The sequence below is a fragment of the Macadamia integrifolia genome, unplaced genomic scaffold (genome assembly GCF_013358625.1).
Source record: "Macadamia integrifolia cultivar HAES 741 unplaced genomic scaffold, SCU_Mint_v3 scaffold1338, whole genome shotgun sequence".
NCBI lineage: Eukaryota > Viridiplantae > Streptophyta > Magnoliopsida > Proteales > Proteaceae > Macadamia > Macadamia integrifolia.
This window is the reverse complement of record NW_024868165.1, coordinates 56,961-75,212: the sequence shown is the minus strand read 5'-3', so window position 1 is coordinate 75,212 and position 18,252 is coordinate 56,961. Positions and strand designations below refer to the sequence as shown.

At 38.4% G+C, this 18,252-nt stretch overlaps 1 protein-coding gene across 1 annotated transcript in view; it reads left to right on the top strand.

The window, feature by feature from the left end:
- Positions 1 to 4,625, top strand: part of LOC122063481 (INO80 complex subunit D-like) — a 15,243-nt gene extending 10,618 nt beyond the window's left edge. Inside the window, exon 3 of the transcript XR_006135349.1 lies at positions 3,648 to 4,625. The gene's annotated coding sequence lies outside the window, so the exon portion shown is untranslated. The remainder of the gene's footprint in view (positions 1 to 3,647) is intronic.
- The last annotated feature ends 13,627 nt before the right edge of the window (positions 4,626 to 18,252 follow it).

Here is an 18,252-nt window from a genome sequence, read left to right as displayed (position 1 = left end):
AAAAAAAAAGGAGAAAAAGTTCTGCTGAAACCCATTCCACCCCTGTAATCCTCGATCAAAACCCCCTCTTGAACGATTGTCTCTGCTCAAAACAAAGAAGTCGAACCATCCCACCGACTGTTTTCTTTTTCATCTTCGTCGACTAAATCTCATCTCTGAGGGTTCCAGCAGCAACCAGCAAAATAAAAGAAAAAAAAAAAAAAAAAAAAAAGACATACCTGGTTCTGAGCTTCCGGCCGCACGTCAAATTCTTCGTTGCGAAGTCCCCACTGTTGATCGCCATCTTCATTGTAGTCACAATCCCTTGGTTGAAGCTGACTAGCCTTGTTGGTCTCTTGCCTCCAAGAAACCCCTTGCCTGGCAGTAATCCAAACCCTAAGCTCCATCCCAGGCTTCTGCAACTCAGAGGATAACAGATTTGAAACCAGAAATCAATCTGAGTTGTTTTCTGCCAGTTACAGGTCGCAGGATTTCCCTCGGAGCTTGTGGCATCTTCTTCTGCTCTGAAAGCGGTTGGAAACCAGAGTGCTTCGACCCTCGATCTCTCTTCCAGAGTGCTGGATCGATCGAAGTTCTGGTGGAGCAGTTCCATCAACTGAAACCATCCAGTTTTTCCGCCATGGTGGAGTCGTGAGGTTGATGGTAACCAAGTATTTGAAACCCACTTAAGCCCTTGTTTAATTCTTATTTACCCCTAAGCCCCTGCCTCTTGTTTTACAATGAAACCCTTGCATTTAAACTTTATTTCAGTTTGACCCCATCACCATGTTATTTCCAAAACTGAACTCTTCCTTTAGGGCAAATTCCAGATCTGTCCCCATTCAGCTATTTCACTCTAAAGGGTTCTAAATTGTACCAGAAATTACAATATTGTCACGGGATTGTTTAAGTTGAATTATTTGTTCTTTTGTGGGTCCATAAGCAATACCGGCACAAGATTGGTTATGGATTCCTTTGTGTTCAAGTTTTGAGTGCGGCTGCCTAATGGAAAGTCTGTTAAATTATTAATGGATGAGCAACTAAATGACAATTTTGTCTCCAGCTCTGTGGTGGGTATATTGTCAGAGACCAGTCAGATTTTTTTTGAGTAGGAGGATAATGTATTTGTTAAATTTTTTGTTCCTCCTTATTATGATGGTGCTTTTTGTGAAGTGTTTGACTCTCCTCAGCGCATCATTAAATTGGGTCGAGGCTGGTTGGAACAACGGGATGTTATTCTTGATCGTGACAACAATATGTGCACCCTCCAGGCTTACCACATGGGTCGAAAATTTGATCTTCATGGATTGGTTAAGTCAGAGAAAGTGATGCCCCTAGTACAACCACAAGTTGAACCAGAGACATCAACACAAGTGGAAGACCATCCTATTGTGGAACATGTGATGACAACAGAAAAAGAGAAAATTTTGGATCAAGTAGTGAAGGACATCAATGCAATGCCACTTGTTCACCATCATGAATTTGTTATTCCCCGTGATTTTCCGGACTTGAATGCACCTCCAAAGCTTCACATCGTCAATTTTGTTCCGTATATAACTAGCAATTCACCCCCGTTAGTGAGTTTCTATTGTTATCGTTCTTTAAAACTCGTGGACGAGTTTTTCTCAACATCGGGGGAGTTGATACAGAATCGATGCTATTGAACAAGGCTGACCCTCAGGCAATCTCAATCAAGATGAACCGCGTCCGATTGGATTTTTGCATTCATTAGAATCTTTAGGATTTTATTTTATTTGGGGATTATTTGAAATCTTTTAATTTGGGTAGTTAATAGTCAATTAGGGAGTTACCAGTTTGAGTTTATTTTGTTTCTAATTTCCTTAGTTAGAATTTAGGAAGTAATTTGAAGCTGCTAATTTCAGTTTTAGATTTTATTAGGCAAGTTTTAATTTTCAGTTATTATATACGGGCATATAATCCAACTTATTAGACAGATTAAAAAGATGAATTGAGTTTGATTATTTGTGAAGCCTGTGGGCATATGTGCGTGATTCTTCTTTTCCCCTATTTCTTAGTGTGATTTCTCCTTCTCCCCTGCAACTTTGAGATCCCTCTCAGGGATTTCTTCCCTACCCCTACCCCTACCGGCCCTCCATCACTTTCAACTCTTCAAATTTTAGGTCCATATTGTCCATCCTTGAGGCCAACTGTTGGAGGGATTTCATCACGTTCTCCAGTGTGTATTGGTTAGAGCCTTCTCCAGCCATAGCTCTGATACCACTTAATGTAGAAGTAGGTTATGCTAGGTAACAATTTCCAATATGTAAGCTCAAACCAATTCAAATCTGACCTCTATAATTAGCCTTGACAGAAACCAGAAATAGTAGTAGAACGAAGGGAAATAAAACCCAAAATTAGAAAATCAGATTTGTCCCACCAGAACCAGATTTAATCCTAGACAAACACTTGCAGTAGCAGGAAAATAAACCAGAAACAGAATCAACAGCAGAAATCAATCCCAGGCAGAACTGGGTCTCAGCCAAAACAGGGGAAGTCTGTAACAGGGATTCAACTGGGCAGCAGGGATTGATTCCTTGATTGATTGTACCATTCAACAGTCATTAATTCCTGCAGATGGTTTCCAGAATTACAGAACAGAGGTTGAGAAGCAGACCCTATCGATACTCCTTGAATCCTTCAATTCTGGGAAAACCGATGGCTGAACTGAGCTGTTCTTGTTCTGCAACTCAGGAATGCTGCTGTACCTTCAGCCGATGCTTCAAAAATACTCTTGGATCTCTCTCTCACAAGCATAAATAAAGAAGAAGATAAAGAAAAGAAAATAGAACAGATGGAGGGTTGAGAAGGGTGAAAGAGAATAATGGAATGGGTAGCTCACCCCTTAAGTTTTGGGTATCACACCCCTCAAGGATTTAGGCATTTCACCTCTCAATAACAGCCTTTCAGCCAAAGAGTATTCAGTCAATAAATTCATTCCCTTTTGATTACAATCAGTTAGCCTCTTAAATAGGCACAACAGCTCCTTCATAATAGAAGGTTACAAAAATAGGAAACTAACAAGAAAGGAAAGTAACCACTAAAATATTCCTAAACTAATTCCTTGTCTAACAAAAGATTCTAAACACCAAAAAGGCAACAAATTCTTGAAGAAATAATGGGCTGGTCACTGTTCACGTGAACAGTAACTTCCTTATTTCCTGCAGCTGTATCTTTATATTAAGGCAATATAGCACAAGACTGAAATTAGTAGATATTTTCTTGAAGATTCTAACAGTTGTTGCTGCCGAGCTGGCCAGAAGGACCCAAAAAGGAAACCAAATCTGGGCTGAAATCTGCTGATCGATGGGGGCTGGAAAGGCGTGGCTGAACCAAGACTGGGCTTGGTTTGATGGGGCTAACATCCCCTTCCTTGTGCAAGTCTGATCTACATCACCTGCCCCTTGCTCTTTTGTATCCTTCAATTTGAATTAGATCACTCCTTATTGATGCATCTTTAGGTCTCTATTGAACATGTCCATACCATCTCAAACAACTTTCATGAAGCTTATCTTGAATTCTGGCAACTCCCAAATCAGCTCTAATATGATCATTCTATACTTTATCCTTCCTAGTTTTGCTGCACATTCATCTCAACATCCTCATCTCTGCTACATATTGCTTATCTATATGAAAATTTTCTTTTATAGGTCAATAAAGACCATATGGAGACCTTTCTTGCAAGCTCTATATCTTTCCACGAACCTCCTGAGCAAGTAATATCTTCTATCGTGGATTTACCTAGCATAAAACTAAATTGGTTTTCTAAGATAGTAGATTCTCCTCTTAGGTTGGCTTCAATAACCTTCTCCCACAATTTCATAGTATGACTTATGAGTTTTATGCCACTATAGTTATTGAAGTTCTGAATGTAACCTTTATTTTGTAGGTAGGAACAACAATGCTCCTCCTATTTAACAATTATGCGTAGATTAAAAATCAAGAAAAATAAGTAAGGGAAAAAAATAATGGTATACTTATTTGATGATATTGATATATTTGTTGTGCTCAGAAGTCAGAAGACAATTCTTTTGAGCACCTTTGCTCAAGATACTTGGCAATCTACCACAAATGAAAAGAGAGCAACAAAATTTCAAGTAGCATCAATTATATTCAATTAACCATAGAAGGTTAAATTATGTTGAAAGAGGGTAGTACCTTTGGAATATGGAAGGGGTTCTTGGCAGCATATTTACATAACAATTTTCTGTTCATGTAGGGCAACTTCTTGCATAATTTGGCAGCAAGACATTATTCTAATGGGTCCTAAGAAGACTATTATGACTACTCCCTACTCCTATACATTATTCAAGGAGCCATGCATGTCTCTTCCAAAGAAGGATACATGATATTTACCATGGTATCCCAACAAAATTGAGAGCCAAACCATGGTTCAATATCTCAGCGAGATCTCGTTAAGATCTCGTTTTTTTAGATTAGCGAGACGAGATCACAGGCGAGGTGTAAAAACACTGAGATCTCGCCAAATCTCGCAAAATCTTGCCAAAATCTCGCTAGATCTCGCCAGATCTTGCCAGATTTCATCTCTCTCTACTTTTTTGAAGAAAAAACACTAAGGGGCAAGAATTTTGGTGCTTTTGCTTGAGGATCTCCAATCCTATCTTGTGTCATTTCAAATTTTCAAATGTATATTAATTTAACTCATCAATCATCAATGTTAATTGTTAATCAATTAAGTAATTATCTTTGATGTCTTTTAAATTCTTAAGATTATGGTGTGTCATGTGTTGGTTGTGGAATAACTGGAGACTACTTACATAGGGTACGAAGTCAAAGTACCATTTTAAGTTTTTTTTTTTTGTTTTTTTTGTTTTTTTTGTTTTTTGTAATGTTTCCATTGCGCTTAGAAGTCCTAAAATAGGGTAAATACCTATTTTTAGGGACTACAAAGACCATATGACCACCGAGTTGACCGCAAAAAAATACATGATCTCGGTGAGATTTGTTGAGATCTCTTTTTTTTTGGATTAGCGAGATGGGGGGCGAGAGAGAGATCTTAAACCATGAGCCAAACACATCTGTATTTGCTTATGTTCTTCATGTAGGGAATCATATGAGTCTAGCTTTCTTCTTGAAGCCACTACCTAAAATATGCCTTCTTCTGAAGGCAACATTAATGTAGATGCTAGTTCAGACACGAACCAATACTATTGTTACACTGATGTCAAACAATAGAAATACTACTTCGAACAGTCTTCAGAAGAAAATTAAAACTGACAATTGAGAAGAAGGGGATAAGGGATAGGGGACTATCTCAGTCCTGGGCCTCTCACCCAAGGCATCTCTAATGTAGGAATGGATTTGACAACCAAACCAGTCCCAAAACTGCAGGAACTTTTAGACTAGAGAACAACCAGATTACACCCCACAAACCACTATGATTAGACCAACAGAAAATAGAAGTAATAGTATATAACGATCTCAGAAAACCAGTAGCAATTAAGTAAAACCAGTAGTAGTCAGATAGGATCAAATAAATAAAACCAGCAGCAATAAAATGAGGTAACAGTCCCAAATCAACAGCAGGAACCACAGAAACAGAATAGGACAAACCAAAGCAATCGATTCTGGTTCTGTTCTGAAAAAATCACTACAGGACAAAATATGAGAGATTTTGAATATCTCTTTAATGGCTGCACGGAATCAGCCCAGATATGGATCGATCCTTAGTGGGGAATAGGAGAACAATCGATCAGAATTTCAGCCTTAACAGACACTTCTAACATCTATAGCAGACAGGGCCGATGGTACTTCTACAGAGAATTCTGGGTAGAAAAATTTAAACAATAAATACCTGATTATAATAGCAGTAGACCTCTGAGAAGAACACTCGACATTGTTGAGAAAAAATAATAAAACTTGAGAGACCTCCACACATAGTTTTTAAGGCGCTGCTAAGGCGTCGCCTTATTAGCGCCTTGGCGCTGATGCGGTCTAGAGATGGTAAGGCAATGCTCCGCCTTATGTGCAGTGGCGCCTTATGGGGTTTTTTTTTTTTAAACACATTTTAAAATTACTTGATGAAGATTCCAAATATAGATTTTTTATTGGTAGGTGTATGGTTTTGTTAACACTTGAGATGTATGGGATCAGCTTTACTCCACCAAAAATAACCAAAACAAACAAAACAAAAACACGATTCACAAACAGGGTTTGGATTTTGTCAAAGGTTTTGAGAAAGGGCTTTGAGAAGGAATCAAGGAATAAGGAAGAACCACTGATCCAGACGACCATTTTGCTCCGGCAGCGGTGAGCTTCATTATTTTTTGACAGGAGTAGAAATATAGTGGATGACCTTAGGGCTTAGGCACTCATTTTGGCATCATAGAGGTAAGTATAATAAATACTTGTATTTTTTACGTCTTCTTTTCTTTATATTTATAATTTTGTTTCATAATTATGTATTTATATTATATGTTAATATGATTGATGATTGATGATTGATGATTGACGATTGATGATTGATGAAGATGAACTTAGTTTATTCACTTTATTGATTTGTTTTCTTGATGAATATCTTACATTGGTATGAATATGAACCCTTAATATTTATTTAACATATGAGTAATAGGATTCAACTAGGATTTAAGCCAAATAGATTGGTTTTATAAAAAATTACACAGGAACACTTTATTCGATAAGGCGACGCTTTATGCCCGCCTTATCGCTAAGGCGCTTCGAAAGACCCTCAAACGCCTCCATCGCCTTACCACCTTAAAAATTATGATCCCTGCCCCCTGCTTGCTACCTTTATTGGAATGGCTAAGAAGACACCAACCACCTATTCTTTGACTGTCCTTTCTCCTCCCGCATCTAGAAGCTATCCCTTCCAAATGCTAGCCTACCCAGAGAACCCCCTCCCCCTGTCAAGATAATGGCTTTGGATTGATAGACCTTTTCTGGCTCTACCATTTGGGACACCGCCGGGAAACTTGGTTTTGGAGCAACCATTAACCATATTTGGATGGAACGCAACCTTCGTAAATGGACTTCCAAATTCAAATCTTTTGACTTGATTTGGAAGGCCATCTACTTTAATGTCTCCTTTAAACTTGGTTCTGTCCCCCATTGTCCAGTCATTGACACCCCACGGAACAGGCTTTCTGTTGTCTCCTGGGGGCTTCCTCTGTCAATTCTGGACTCCCCTGCCCCCTAGGGTTGTATCACTGCCTTTGGCTTTGTATATCCCTCCCCCCTTTTTCCCCTTGTTGTTAATTATTTATTCATCCAAAAAAAATCTCACTCATGCCACACAGGATAAGGACCACAATGCACGTAGGGGCATGTGCAAGCTACTCGAGAGGCATAATTCATCAGTTCATGCGACCACCTGAGGAGGATAATAGCATGGAGTTCATAGATGTCGAAGTTATGAACTTGACAAAAGCCCTTGGAAGCATGAGAATGGATGAGTGGTAATTATAAGGGCAGTTCATGCGACCACCTAAGGAGGAGGATAATAGCATGGAGTTCATAGACGTCGAAGTTATGAACTTGACGAAAGCCCTAGGAAGCATGAGAATGGATGAGTGGTAATTATAAGGGCAGTGGCATGCACGGATGCACCATCATATGCCACGGGGAGAACTAGTTCAAACTATGCTTGGTATGGTGAGTAATTGAGTATGGTGGCCATAGCCAGGTTAGCTCTTCAATGTCATTACCCTCTAAGTATGAGTGTTAGCCACACAATGGGTCATCATTTATTGAGTGTTAGGTACACAATGGGTCATGAGTCAATTATATTTCTAGTAATGTTACAACTTCCTTTCGTGTTTAGTGGGGCTATCGAGTTTTCTTCTACCAAATCCTTATTACATTGTAGTAGGTTTGGTGGTGGATTCTGTCGGTAGTGGACGTAATGCACGTGAGTGGCTATTAATTTTCTTGTAGTTGTGGGCTCTTTGCTTGTGCATTGAACCACTATGCATGGATATTCTATGGGTTGCGATGGGGCCAAAAGTGCCTTTGTTAAGAGCATGAAAAAGGTTCTTGTGTTGCTTACCTAGGTGGACGTAATGCATGTCTGGCTTGACCGATCTATATGGTACGTCAGGTAGACAACAGATACCTCATTGTAGTCGATCGTTATAAGCCTGTGGCTAATTTGTAGTGGTGTGTCAGGTTGACAGCCAAGCACTTATTATAATTAGCTATAACCCGTCAATCTTTTTGCATGGATCCTTGCGCTCGTCCTTGTTTGGAATCCCCATGTAGCCAATCCCATTAAGTTGGGATAAGATTTTGGATGATGTTGTTGTTGTAGTCACACAATGGGTCATCATTTGTGGACGTCTTTTCATTCCCAACCCCCCAACCATACATGTTGATACCGGTTCCCCAGTAACCATCCAGTAGCAAAGGCTTTCGATCGAGTTCCTCATGGTTCAGAGATCTATATCCTAGGTTAGGGTACCTCCAATATGTTGATGATTCCATTTATTAGGCATTGTAGAGGACTTCAAGCGTTTTCTTCCACCATACTATAATATAACTAGCTTTTATGATACAGTCGGAGGATAACTTAATTTGGCAGCAGCAACAACATTCTGGACGTTCTGATCCTCCCCAAAACTCAATATGGTACTAGGATTCTAAGATGGGCATAGAGGTGAGTTGTTACTTGTATTGTTGACTTTGATATATTTGACTCTTTATAACAAACAATGTTCAATGTATGATTTATGAAATAGTTTATAATTTGATGTCTATTCATTCCTAATTCATATTTAAGTTGTTACTATATGTTCTAGTACTAAACATTGTGTGCAATAGGCTATATTAGAAAATGTATACAACATACACTACCAACCTATGGTCCGAGGTCAAAACTACCATGTTGGGTATATTTTTTAAAAAATATAAAGGTTCCACTATATTTAGAGAGCCTAAAATACGGTTTCCTACAAGTTTCACGTCCTAATTTGGCCCTTGAAACCCACCATCAAAACTTGCTGGAAAAAACATCTAGGTTTTCAATGAAATTTTGGTTTCGGTTTCCATCTTGATCGAAACCAGGCTCAAAACCGAAACCTAGAACCTTGTCTGGTAGAGTACCTAAATTTCACAATAATCCTGTTGATAGCTCTACGATCAACACAAATGCCAACTTCCATCATTCTTACGCATTAAAAAGGCGGGAAAAACAGGAGGACTCATGCTTTGCTGCACAAATTCCTTCTTAAGTAAGTCCTCCACTAGACCTTGTAATATGGCATGCACCTTGGGGCTCATATGCTAAAGGGGCAAGTTTGGTAGGTCCACACCACGTAGTGAGAGGTACAAGGTATAGAGTGTGTTTTATGTCATACATAGGTGGTAAACCATCTGATAATTCCTCTGGAAATAGACTAGAAAACTCATTGAACAAGGGCCTAAGTGGTCCAATACACTAATAGACTGCAATTCTTAAAATTCTAATCAAAAAATTTCTCTTGGCTCCTTAGATTCTTCTAAGAATCTCTAAGTGACAAGAAGGACATGCACCTCCACTTGAGAAGCTTTGGGGGTCTTTCCTTCATTTCCAAAGGAGCTAGGAAATTTTTCCCCTCACCTTTGCAATACACATACAAGTTGTCTCTGCCCATATGTTGGGCATTGTACTTATGCCCATTCTTGATCCAGCCAGCCGAGTATGGTTCTATATGAGCAGTGATCGTCAGTCCAAGCTTGTCTACCACCACATCGGGCTCATAATCACTGTAATAAAATGTCACAGACCAAATGTTTGACCATACATTTAGTTCTAAAACTGTTAAATTCCTGAGAAATAACTCGCTTCTTTGTAGTCTGTACCCTGTAACTCTTTATCTAACCAAAAAAAACACTTTGGACTACCTCGAAATCTGTCCCGTCATCTGCATAGGCACATTGAGCATCTTCACTAAATTCTACATTTTCCTCAACCACCTCTTCAAACTCACCCCATGGGTATTTTTTTTTTTTTTTTGGGTGAATAAATAGTTCATACCAAGCGGAAAGAAAAAACAAAGACTTATAGCCCCGAAGAAAGGGAGGGGGGAGAAAGCAAAACAAACTCAGGGAGTGGGGTATTCCTGATAGTGGAGTTGGGCAGCTCCCAGGAATTTACAATATGATAGTTTCTAGGTGAGGGATTACAAGTGTAGGTAACCCATGAAATCTTGGCCTTGACATCAAAGGAGGTGGAGCCCCAAATCTTATCAAGAGGGCGAGAGTTGGAGGTCCATTTCCTATGATTTCTTTCCATCAAGATCTAATGTATTGTTGCGCAAAAGGTGAGCCTTCCCACAATATCACAAATAGACTTCCCTGAAATGTCATATCCATCCAAATTCACTCCCTAAGAAAAGAAAGAATCCTCCTGTTAATTGACCAACATCTGTCAAGGATCTCTTTCTAGATGGAGGAGGAGATAGAGCAAGCAAAGAAGAGGTGCTTTATAGTCTCTGGCTCATTGCCACAAAGAATACACGTAAGGTTAGCCAGAATGCCTCTCTGAATGAGGAAAGATTGTGTGGGCTAGGAGTTAGTGAAGACTTTCCAAGCCGTGAAACTCTAGCGGAGAATGTGATGCGTGAACCATATGAGCCTATGCCATGGAGAGGCCGGGCCATGAAACCTGACGAACTCCCAAGCTGCCTTGGCAAAGAAGAGCTTAGAAGAGGAAGGCATCCAGTGGATAGTGTCTTGCCTTTGCCACTGGGATACTAGAATGATCGGCAAAGAGTTCCATATATCTGCAAGTTGGGTCAATGCTTGAGCCGGGGGAGACCAGTTGCCAAAAGATAAGATATCAGCCACAAGGGCAAACTTGGATAAGCCTGAGTTATAGATGCTTCTGGCACTTATAGTGTGATATAGGATTCCTTTAGGGTGCCAAGGGTCAAGCCAAAGGAAGGTGCTTGCCCCATTGCCTATCTGGGAGGAGATGGCTGAAGAGATAGAGGGGTAGATAGCAATGATCTTGCGCCACACCCATGAAACATCAGCCAGAATTTTCACTGTCCATAAGGAATCAGATTTAAGAGGATTCGAGTATACCAACACCCCATGAGTGATACTAGTACACATAGTGGGGAGAAGTGACATAACTCTACCTGCCGTCCCAAATGCCCTAGAGGGGTTACTGTAGTGCAACATGATGAAGGGACAGCAAGTAGAGTTATGTCCCTTCTCCCCACTGTGTACAAGTGTCACCCATGGGGTGAGCATAAAGATTGGCCTATTGGTTTGTCTCTCCTGTGCCTGCATTCCATTTTCTGCGATTGTTGGGATTTCTCTTCTGGAATGAATGTTGGATGAGCAGAGCATTATTTTTTCTTGTAAATTTTGGGGATGCTTTCTGTCCAGCCACTACAACCTCCTTCCCTTTATTAGGAGCTTCAGTCCTAGAGGATTCCCCACCAGAGAACCTGTTATTGTTGTGGCAATCTAACGTTAGGTCTTTCTAGTTGACCACCTACTCAAACAGCCAGCCGCTCTGCTTCTTTCACTGTCACAGTTCTAGGCTACTAGCAACACCACATTGTCATGTATGGGACCTCACAATCCTTCAATAAATGTTGCTGTCCTCCGTGCCTCTGACTTGACAAATTATTTCGGGCTGACAAATGGCAGAATTTTGCTGCAGACTACCTTACACTTACAGTTCAATTTCTATGCCGACAATTTTGATATAGAATAAACAGTATCTGGTGCCCCTCTCGGGAATTCATCCCCTTGCACCTCTAGCATGTGACCTGTTGTGGTTGAAGTTAGCATCCATCCAAGTGTATTGGAATTGGTATGTTCTGCATCTCAATACTCTCCATCATCTTCTACTACTGTGGATTTTCTGCGCATGGTGCAGATTAACGTGATCTGATATGAGTTTGAGATATCATATCAGTCAAGGCTTTGATCAAGTCATGCATCCCTTGCATTGAAGGCTTGAAACTGGTTTGCATAGACTGCAATAACTCCATATTTTTCTTCTGCAACTCCACTCAGGCAATCATGGGCTTGTTGCCCAAAGAATCACCAACTGGATGATCGATGTTAGCCATAGCCAAAATTAGAAGAAAAACTGCGGAAGAAAAATGGTCACAGGATTCTCACTAGTAAGTATTGTATTGATTTTTTAAAGAAAATAATGACAGTAAAGGGTGCTCAATAGTACACCTTATATACCCAAAACCCTACTACAGAAAGTATTATACTACCCTTACTGATTTCAAAAAAGGATATAGTAGTCCACAATAACACTACCTAAAATAATAAAATATACCCATCGATTCTGTTATGGATGGGTTCAAGACTCCAAAACTACTTTACAGAAAAAAAAAAAAATCAGGAGAGAGAATTAGGAGAGAAAATAGGATCATGCTTGTACTGTTTTCAGTCTCAACTGCTCTGTTTTGGCTCTATTCTGCAATTACTTTCCAGATCAATTGATTATGGTGTGTTTGGAATGGTCCAATCTATCATGGCAATCCAATGGGCTGAAAACTCTTAGGTTTCATTATCACAGGCTTAAGATAAAAGCCCATAAAGTGGTAGTGAAGTTCGTACAGAAGGTTAGTAGAGTTAGATTACGATACTTATTAGCTAAAAAAGAGCTCTGTTTTGAATCCATTTAGTCTAGTCAGTATGACAGAGGAATTAGGAGTCCTTTTATGAGTTAATTTAGGAAATTTAAAAGATAATATATATATATATATATATACACACAAATGTATCCTCCCCTCCCCCCCCCCCCAACAAAAAAAAAAAAAATCAGTTAGACATGCTTTTTATAATAAAATTAAAGTTTTTCAAGAATTTTTGAGCTTTTGAGGCACACAGGAGTGGTATTTCGGATCTATCCCATTTCTTTTCCCCTCTTCTTCTTCTTGTTCTGAATTATACTGCAAATCATGTGCTATGTCTTAATCCTTTCTTCCTATTCTTCTTCTCTCTCTCTCTCCCTACCTCCCTCCGTCCTTCCCCCTACACCAATTTCTGAATCTTTGCTGAAACTGAATTTCTCCTTTTAAATCTGGTTATCAAAGGTCTCTATTACGTAATTATTGTACTGCTCTTCAATTCTGACAATTAGAATCTACTCACATTCTAGAGTTGTAGAATTTATCTTGAGATATAAAGAGCCTGGATATCGACTGTTATGTCTCACCTGATTTCAAGATCTTGGGTTGATTGATAGGTCTAGTTAAAGCTTACACTTCACCAGATTTGGTTGTTTGATCTCGAGATATTAAATTTCACTTATTTTCCTTCGAAGTTTTGACTCCAAATTCTCCAGATGTGTCTCCTTCCCAAGGAACATGCATATTGTTGTATCCTGGGACCTACCTTCTTCTTTGCTTTCCCCCTCCCCTTGAGGGGTATGCTTTTCCCTTGTAAAGATTCTTTGTATTTCTTCTCGTTCGTTTCGGGGCTCCTTTGCTTTCTTTCTTTGGTAATGAATATTTATTCACCCAAAAATTTCAGATCCTATACTAGTCCTATCAACTTCAATTTTGATCTTGATCGTAATCCTTGCTTCTAGATTCTTTTCAAAACCTTGAACTGCATTCTTTGGTATCAGCGCCAAAAGTTTTAAACTATAGCCAAATATGCCTTTTCATGTCTTCTGTATTCATCTTCAACTACCTAATGAGAGCTTCGCTATGCTATATGTGGATGATGAATGCAAGGAAAGTACCATATCGCAAGTTATGGAGGATATGTGTGATGAAACTACAGTGTTTCGCAATGAAGGAAATGAAGTTTTCTTCATTACTTTTTGTCTTCTTTCTTATTTCTATGATGGCACTTGGTGTCAAGCTTTTTCTTCCACAAAGCACATCATCAAAATGGGCATACAATGGTAGTAATAACATAAAAGGAAAACTTGATCATGAAAAAAGCTTATGCTTTCTTTAGGTTCCTCACACATCACATCAATTTGTCTTTGTGGGTTGCTGAAGAAAGAAATAAAAAGTCCAAAGAAAAAACTACTTAAGAAATTTTTACACACGAAAAAAATTCTAACCTTCCTACAGTAAGTACAGCCAAAGAAAGACACTGATGTTGCTCAATTCAAGCCTAGGAGTGAAGTTACAACCATAGAAATTAAGCTAATGATGACAAGGAAAAAGTTGTGGCTGAACAAGTGGAGGTTTGTACTGAGCGCTTGCTGATTTAATGAAGAAAAGTCAACCTATCGAGTTTGTCCTACCACATCAGTATATTGATGAGAAAGCAAAGGACCACATGTAGCTCAACATATTTTCTTCCTCGGGCTGAACAAGAAGATTGGTGCTGATCACATCATGACTCATGAAGATACTTCAACACTTTAACTCAAGGACAATTTTTTTCCCAACACCAAGGGAATTGATGTGGTTGCAGATGTTAATCCCATATGGAGGCCTAAATGCATGTCTAAAAGGCCCATGAGGGTGCAGATGGCAATCCAATGGGCTGCCATGGTTTGAGGTCTCGGTTTCGCCCTTTGTTTTGCTTAGGCTCAAAACCGAGATCTCGCCTTGGCAAAACCTGGTATTTTTTTTACAAGAAAACGCAGGATGGGTTTCCATGACCATATGGCCAAGTTAGGTCATGAAACTTTTCATCCGACCTATTTTAAGCCTTCTAAACATAGTGTAAACATTGGATTTTAAAAAATCAAACCCAAAATGCTACTTTGACCAAGGATTAAAGTATCAACATCGGTCGGCCAAAATTAAGATAAGTATCGGAGTGTATCGTATATCGGAGATATGCTAAAAATACGCACATAAATGGATAGGAAACACTTTTTTATACAATTTTGCATTTGAAAAAAAAAAAAGGTTAAAAAGAACTATATATAACATGTATTATGCATATAACACTAAATAGAGAGTATTGTACTGAGAGACGAGTATATTCAATTGAAATTGTTCAAAAAAGTGATGTTTTAAAAAAAAAAAATGAGTTGAGGACCTTGAGGCTTTGAATCCTTGCTTTGCTGTTGTTTATGGCCAATATATGGAATCCCAACCATAGTTGTCATGGCGCCAAGGAGAACCAAGGCGACCAAGTGTTATTTTTTTTCCCCCTCTTTTCTAACACTATTTAATATGCTACATATACCTTGTATCATAAAAAATCAATATTAAGCCACATTAAGCCATCAAAAATAAAACATTAAGCCACATTAAATCATAAAAAATCAACATTAAGTCATATTAAGTCATCAAAAATCAACATTTAGAGAAATTCTCTTGTTCTATGATAAGTTTGATTGATCAAATGTTTTTATTTTTACATGAGACTTTTTGCATTAGGTATAGCACAAAACCAGCTTTCTAACAAGCCTAATATTACTTAAATCTGAGTAGTAATGACAAAGTTATGTTCCAATCAAACTCAGGCTTGGTACTAGGATCCTTTATTGGCAGTCCCGTGCTGGTGTCAAGGGTATTTGCGAGTACATCACGGGCTTGTTGCCAACATTTATTGTTTAGGAGTTATGGCGAGAAAGAAATAGGAGAAGGCATGGTGAAGGCTCACATGCATCAGCTACCATCATTGAGAGAATTAAAGATTGGATTCGTGAGATCACTTATCCCACTAAATTCTCTAAAGCCCTTTCTTTGAGAGATTATCTTATTCTGCAGGTATTTAAGTTAAATCCTCGTATTAATCAAGGTAAGACTCTTGTTCCTATTTATTGGTGCCCTCCCTTTCATACTGTTAAACTGAATGTGGATGGTACTAGTAAGGGAAATCCGGGCATTAGTGGTGGGGAAGGCATTATTAGAAACAACAATTGGAATGTTCTTGCGGCATTCTCCAATTTCTATGGGGTTTGTTCAAATTCAATAGCTGAGTTGATATCCCTTAGAGATGGATTGAGATTGTGTGGGGAATTGGGTCTCTCTGATTTTTATGTTAATTCTGACTCCTCCTTGATTGTGAAGCTAGTTACCTAAAGATCCTGTAATTTGTGGAGCTGTTGGTATTGGTTTCAGGAAGTTATTAACCTCTGTGATTCTCTGAGAGCCCACATCTCATTTTCATTTCGGGAAAGCAATCAAGCAGTGGATTGGTTAGCTAATTTTGCTTGTGAGTCTACAATAAATTTGATTTTCCATGGTGATGATCCTCTTCCGGATGATCTTAGTTGCATCATTCGAGAGGACAAAGGTGGTTTACCAGTCTTTCGAATGTAATAATTATTTTATAAGTGTTTTCTTTTGGGTTTGAGAGTGATAGAGTGACTTGTCTCTCCTGGGTTGGGGTAAGGCGGGTTATGTCCCCCCTTGTTTTTTTTTTATTATCAATTTCTTTTTTAATAATATTCTAAGGGCTATCCCGGGTCCCAAATAATATTAGGCGTAAAAAAAAAAAGTCCCGGTCAAACTAATTTTAAAGTGCGTGAATGCTATTATAATCTTTTGAATGAAAATAATTTTAAGGACATCAAAACAAAAGACTATTTTACTGGAATTTTGGTTTTTAGCAATGTTTTACCATGGTAAGATTTATAAAATTTTCAGAATGTTGAGAAAAACCCCAGAACTTGAAAGTTGAAAATCGCCTCTACAACAAAAACTCTAGTTTTTGTTCTTGAACTGAGGGTTGACTTTTTATCCTTTAGGAATTTGATTTTTAAACTATATTTATTGGATTCAAATAGGGGGTATTTGCTTATATATGAATGATATTTTAAGTAAATGTTAAATGATATTTGACATAAATAAGTAAAAGCGCCAAAATATAAGGCAACAACTACCAACATGCAATGCAATAAGGCCAAACCACCTTAACAACTATGATCCCAACTTTATTTTCTCTTTTATTAAAGAGAAAAATGGCTCCAAAAGCCATGTTTTGCTCTAACATAAGGTGAAAAGTACGTTTTGTTATGTATCGATACGTATCAGTATGATTGGTGCATATCGATGTGTATCGGTATGCATCGAACGATACATATCGATACAAAAGGATTAACTTTTTCCATGTACCGTATCGGTAGTATCGTATCGATAAGAGCCAATACCGATACGTACCGGCCAATACGGTATGATACATACCGATACTCAGAACCTTAACTTTGACTTCGGACCCTAGGTTGGTAGTACAATCTCTATCCTAGGCTATTCTACACAATCTTTAATACTTCTAGAAGACATATAATACAAGTAAAACAATTTAAATAAGAATTAGGAATTAAAAGACATCAACTTATAACCCTTTTAATAAATTAGGCATCATACATTATTGAGTCACATACTAGATTTACCAAGAGTCACATATATTAGAGTATACAATAATAGTACAATACAAGTGGATGACTCACCTTATGTTCATCCTAGAGTCCTAGAGTCCTAGTATTGAAACAATTGGCTGACCTGATCATAACCACTATATTGTTGCTGATGGTGAATCAAGTTTTTCTCTGATTGAATCACAAAAGCTGGGTAAGATTTTATTGTTGTTGAGCAACAAATCCTCTTGTTCCAAGCTTCTTTGGGTAAGATTTGGCCAAAAATGGGGTGCATAAAAGAGATGGGGGGACTTTTTTTCGCAGACAGGCCAAAACTAATTGAGATATCCAAGATTTTCCGAGATTTCATTGAGATACCGAAATCTCGGTCAAGATATTGTATTATTTGCATCTTGCATGTTGTTTTGTCTCGAGATCTCTCGAAACCGATAAATGTCCAAGATCTCGGCAATGTGGGCTGCAAACAAGCTTTTTTGTAAGTTATGCTATAGGTTAAGCAGTTTATTTTCTTGGATCATTGTAAAGGACCTAAATTACAAGCCCACCGAATGAGTACATGAGATTAGCAGTTAAGTGTTTGAGTTAGAATATAATGCTTATTAGAAATATAGCATTCTTTTTTAGTCTATCAAGTCGAGTCAAAATAAGAGAATGAGTAGGAGTCCCATTGTGAGTTAATTTAGGAAATGTTTAAAGTCAAATATATGTACGCCACCCCCATCAGTTACACATGATTTGTATAAAAAAAAAAAAGGCTGTTAAGCTTTGCACCGGGACTGTATTAGCTAAAGGTACTATTTCTTTATAATGATGACAAGGGGACTATGAAAAGAGAGCAACAGAGACCATTTGGGGTACAATTCACATATTTCTTGTGCTGGAACTAGCAAGTACTTCATGGACAAGGCTCTTGCTATGAGGGAGGCCAGATACAGGGATGTCACAGAACTTGCTTTGGATTAAAGTTATCCTTGTTAAAAGACTACTATCAAGCCAATACTTAGTCATAGATACAC